We start from the raw sequence: 6,000 nt of genomic DNA on the forward strand, positions 1-6,000 counted from the left end.
ATACACCTCCAATCCCCCCACCTCCCCCCACCCTACCCCCACTCCCTACCCCCCATAAGTGCGAAGAGTACACAGATTTCAGTCCATGTGTGGAAATGGCATTTTCTGAAACCCCATAGCTCTCCCTCCCGTCCTCCCTCAATGACACTTTGTGTGGTGGTCTGGGTTAAGAGAGAAAGAGAGAGAGAGAGACAGACAGACACACAGAGAGAGAGTGTGTGTGTGTGTGTGTGTGTGTTTGTGGTTGAGAGACAGAGAGAGAGAAAACGACAAGGTAAGAGGGGTAGAGATTGGGCGAGAGAACTAATTATTCTGTGGGATGTTTTCACAGAGTGAGATTCAGAGAGATGGTGAAAAGCGGAGAGAGATGCTCAAGTCTTCCTGATGAGTTGTCACAGACTGACCTCTGTGTGGGATGTTTGATTAATCGAACGGGGGAGGAGAGAGAGAGAGAGAGAGAGAACCGTTCATGTGTCGTAACTGCCAACATATCAGATTATAACTATGATTAATTCGTCGGAATTACTATGATTATTATTATTTTCAGTACCATTATATTGGATGATGATGATGGTGATGATGATGATTATTATTATTATCATTAGTATTAATCTTGCTATTGTTATTATCATTTTGTCCGTGTATTGTTTGACTTACGTATGCTACGTTTTTGGGATTTTTGTTGTTTTTGTTTTGTTTTTCTGCGGTTGGCTATTTCCCTTTAACTGCCTCTACGACTGAAGAGGGCGTTGTTGTCTGAAGGTCGTTGTAACGCTGAATGGACAATAAATTAAAATTAAAAAAAAGGAAAAAAAAAAGACGTCATTGTCATTGCCACTGCGACGCACACGCACACACCGACGCCAACACAATACACCTCCAATCTCCCCACCTCCCCCCACCCTACCCCCACTCCCTACCCCCCATAAGTGCGAAGAGCACACAGATTCCAGTCGATGTGCGGAAATGGCATTTTCTGAAACCCCATAGCTCTCCCTCCCGTCCTCTGTCAGTGACACTTTGTGTGGTGGTCTGGGTTAAGAGAGAAAGAGAGAGAGAGAGAGAGTGTGTGTGTGTGTGTGTGTGTGTGTGGCTGAGAGACAGAGAGAGAGAGAACGACAAGGTAAGAGGGGTAGAGATTGGGCGAGAGAACTAATTATTCTGTGGGATGTTTTCACAGAGTGAGATTGTGAAAAGCGGAGAGAGATGCTCAAGTCTTCCTGATGAGTTGTCACAGACTGACCTCTGTGTGGGATGTTTAATTAATAAACGGGGGAGGAGAGAGAGAGAGAGAGAGAGAGAGAGAGAGATCCCTTGCACACGCAGTTTGGACAAGAAAAGGGCTGTCCCTGTCAAAACCTGGAACAAAACAAAAGGTCTTTGACAGACCAGATGTATATTCACTTACGGACAGGCCCGAAAAAAAAGGAAAGGGTGGCATCAGCTTGATGTGTTTCACTGGGTGCACGTGGAAAATGATTGTGTCCAACGTGAAAGCCGATGGATGTCCTGTTTGTAAAAATTAATGTGCTTTCTCTCTCTGTGTCTCTGTCTCCATTTACACGTGAACCAGAGATATGAAAGAAGTATCAAAGAAATGTCTGTTTTGTGGTTGAAAATACAGAAAAAAACGAAATTTATTTTCAGTTTGAATGTTCAAAATACAGCTGTGTAGAAAAAAAAACGAAACTTATTTTCTATTTGAATATTCAAAATAGGCCTGTATGAAAGAAGGGTGTGTGTATCTGTCAGAATATTGTAGGGATTTGCATGAACAATATCTGGCACGTATGTCGTTGCAAACTGAAACCGTTTCGTAATTGTGAAGTTAGTGTTTACATAGTATGCCATATAGACAAGTGAAACTCTTAGCGGGGTTCCACAATATGAGCGGTGCTTTTAGGTCATGAAATATTACATAGCAGTGTTATGTCAGCAATACGAAAGTGATTATCTGTTATGTTGTTTATTTGTGTGTGTTCCATTGGTTTTCGCAGTCATTGTATGCTGGCCGGTGGCATTTCATTCAATTCCTCAATTCTCCAACTCTCCACAGGCGGGGTTTTTTTTTTTTGGGGGGGGGTTGTTGTTGGTGTTGTTTTTCCTATCAGAGGTATGTTGGAATCTGGGTTTCGGACATTCCGTCACAGTGTATGTTTCATTGTGTGTGTTGTACACCAATGTCATCAGCGGATGATTAAGTTCTAAGCTTTTGCACTTGCTCAAATTGTTGTTTTTACATGTATTTGGATGTGTTACCTTGTGTCAACGAATAACATTGAAACCAAAGTGTGGCGCTGCGTTTTGGCGACCTGTTCTTTCAGGGAAGGAACAGCAGCCCGGATTTCTGACGAGGAAATCTGCTGGTACCTGTTGCATTGCTTGGTTCTAACGTATTGACAGTTACACCTGACTAAATGCCTACGTTGACCGAACTACGCCATTGGTCAGTTCCATACTACACACAGTTAGTAGCGGGTTACGACCATACTGGGCTCTTCCGTCCGAGCAATGCAACTGGCTCCTGGTGGAGAGCAGTTTAGTATAGTACAGTACTGTACAATTCACAACGGAGCAAGGCATCCCAGCACCAACCTTCACGGTGCATCACTATTCCGCTCAATGAGACGGGCGAGTTCCTGAGATCTGTGCTTCGTCTGATGCACCTGTGGCGAAGTGAAGATGTTTTGTTGTATTTTTTGTTGTTGTTTTTAGTTTAATAGTCTCTTTCCACAAGTCGGTCATTTTATACTCTGAAATAAACCAAAATGAAATAAATGACAATGTACACCGACCTCCAGATAAGATAAAGAAGAGGCAGCATGCGCGTTTTGGTCAACAAATCACATTGAATAATTATTTCAAGTAGCCGACGTACTGCGGATGAATATTAGGCTCTTCCGGTTGTGTCGATTAGATCAAAACGACACGCTTTGTGCACGGAGCGTACATGGATCAGTATGATTCACACGCTTTGACATCACCTTGGCCCTGACATTGCACTGCAATAAAGCTAGACCGCTGATGATGAGTGCAACATTAACTCTTTCAATACGAACGGCGAAAGAGACGACGTTAACAGCGTTTCTCCCCAATTACCATCATCAAAATATTACAAGCGGAAGGCTCTTACACTGAAGAGGTGAATGTTGACAAAGAATACCACAATTTTGACGACGGAAGCTAAAGGTTGGGTCATTGAGACACCCACTGGACATCCGAGGGGTCTGTGCAGAGAAGAGAGGACTGGCCGTACCGAGTGAGTTCATTGTCCATCCTTCACCTTCTTCTACTCAAAAAACCGTACACATACTTTCCATGCTGCCTGATTCATTTGCTTCGCTTGTTGACTTTGATGAGACATGTGATGAGAATGGCGCAAAAAGTGTTGTTGCTGGGTTGGTTTGTTTGTTTTAACTTAGAATATGTTAATTTACATGTTTTGCTGCACTTTATAAGCTGGAATCTGTTGGAACAACTGTTGTGGGGTGTTTGTTCTGCTTTTTTCTTTCTTTCTTTTTTTTTTTTTTTTTTACTGAAACAGCTCAACTACGATCACTTTTTTTTTCTTTTTCTTTTTTTTGGGGGGAGGGGTGGGGGGGTTGGGTTTTTTTTGTTTTGATGTTCTTGTTTTTTTGGAGGAGGAAGTGTCTGCTGATACCGTCATATTAATTTTAAACATTTCTTTGACCAGCCACGCACGTTCTCCATTATAGATTCTTGCCGTTTACAAAATGTGTTCTTCTTCTCTCTGTGTGTGTGTGTGTGTGTGTGTGTGTGTGTGTGTGTGTGTGTGTGTGTGTTTGCGTATAAATAAATGGATGAAGAAATAAACAGTTGAAGTTACGTGGGATTTTTTTAATTTCTCGTGAACACGTTCACGCCACAGCTTTAGGGTTGCCCCCTGTTCAGTTTGTGTGCATGTGCTGGACAGGGTCACGCCAACGTTGACATTTGTATTTGTATTTCTTTTTATCACAACATATTTGTCTGTCTGAAACTCGGGCTGCTTTCCCCAGGGAGAGCGCGTCGCTACACTACAGCGCCACCCAATTGTTTTTGTATTTTTTCCTGCGTGCAGTTTTATTTGTTTTTCCTATCGAAGTGGATTTTCTACAGAATTTTGCCAGGAACAACCCTTTTGTTGCCGTGGGTTCTTTTACGTGCGCTAAGTGCATGCTGCACACGGGACCTCGGTTTATCGTCTCATCCGAATGACTAGCGTCCAGACCACCACTCAAGGTCTAGTGGAGGGGGAGAAAATATCGGCGGCTGAGCCGTGATTCGAACCAGCGCGCTCAGATTCTCTCGCTTCCTGGGCGGACGCGTTACCGCTAGGCCATCACTCCACTCCATTTGACACCCGTGACGTCATCACCATGACTGACGTGTTGTGTTGTGCTGCGTTGAATAGAATAGAATAGATTTTATTGTCATGAAACCTTAAGGTTTATAAGACACAAGTGCAATGGTAAATGAATGAATGAACGAAAAAATACACAATGAATCAATTAATGCAATAAATTGCAACAGCATTCATAAACAAATTTTCCTAATCTTGTTTGTATATAATATTCATCATCTGTTAGCATCAGCTGACGGGGATATTTCCTGTGTTATTCGAATTTTGAATATCATTTAAAAATTGTTGCCTTCAGGTTTTATATTTGTGTTATGTTGCGTTTTCAGTTGTGTTGTGTTGTGCTGTACTGCTGCGTTCTGTTGTGTTGTATTGTGCTTGGCGGTGCAGTAGTGTATTGTTACGTTGCGTTGCGTTTAGTTGTGTTGTGTTGCGTTTTGTTTAGGTGTGTTGTGATTTGTTGCGTTGTGTTGCGTTGTGTTCAGTTGTGTTGTACGTGTTTGCGTTGCAGTGTGTTTAGTTACGTTGTGTTTTGTTGCGTTGTGTTGTGTTCAGTTGCGTTGTGTTTGCGTTGCAGTGTGTTTAGTTACGTTGTGTTTTGTTGCGTTGCGTGCGTTGTGTTTAGTTGCGTTGCGTGCGTTGTGTTTTTATTGCGTTGCGTGCGTTGTGTTGCGTTGCGTGCGTTGTGTTTTGTTGCGTTGCGTGCGTTGTGTTTAGTTGCGTTGTGCTTGCGTTGCAGTGTGTTTAGTTGCGTTGTGCTTGCGTTGCAGTGTGTTTAGTGACGTTGTGCTTGCGTTGCAGTGTGTTTAGTGACGTTGTGCTTGCGTTGCAGTGTGTTTAGTGACGTTGTTTTGTGTTGCGTTGCAGTGTGTTTAGTTACGTTGTGCTTGCGTTGCAGTGTGTTTAGTTACGTTGTGTTTTGTTGCGTTGCGTGCGTTGTGTTTAGTTGCGTTGCGTGCGTTGTGTTTTGTTGCGTTGCGTGCGTTGTGTTGCGTTGCGTGCGTTGTGTTTTGTTGCGTTGCGTGCGTTGTGTTTAGTTGCGTTGTGCTTGCGTTGCAGTGTGTTTAGTTACGTTGTGCTTGCGTTGCAGTGTGTTTAGTGACGTTGTTTTGTGTTTGCGTTGCAGTGTGTTTAGTGACGTTGTGCTTGCGTTGCAGTGTGTTTAGTGACGTTGTTTTGTGTTGCGTTGCAGTGTGTTTAGTTATGTTGTGCTTGCGTTGCAGTGTGTTTAGTGACGTTGTTTTGTGTTGCGTTGCAATGTGTATAGCTGGGATGCGTTGCGTTTCGTGTCTTCGTATCGTTTCATGTCGTGTCGTGTCGTGTCGTGTCGTGTTGCGTTGCATTCCATGCGTTAGTCCACAACAGACTTATCCGTGTTTACTTTGGGCTGCTTTCCCTTGGGAGATCGCTTCACCATCGCCATGCGCCACTGGTTTTGTCCTTGTATTGTTCTGTCCACGTGTATATTTTCATTTACTTCAATTTTTTTTTCTCCAGAACTTTGCCGTGTACAACTTTCGTGTTGCCGTGCTGTGTCGTGTGGGGGGCTGTTGTATGTGAGCTAGGTGCATGGTATCTACACGAGAGCTTTTTTTTTTTTTTTTTTTTTTTTTTTTTTGAGGGGGTTGGTGGGGGGGGTC

The sequence above is a fragment of the Babylonia areolata genome, chromosome 12 (genome assembly GCF_041734735.1).
Source record: "Babylonia areolata isolate BAREFJ2019XMU chromosome 12, ASM4173473v1, whole genome shotgun sequence".
Lineage (NCBI taxonomy): Eukaryota > Metazoa > Mollusca > Gastropoda > Neogastropoda > Buccinidae > Babylonia > Babylonia areolata.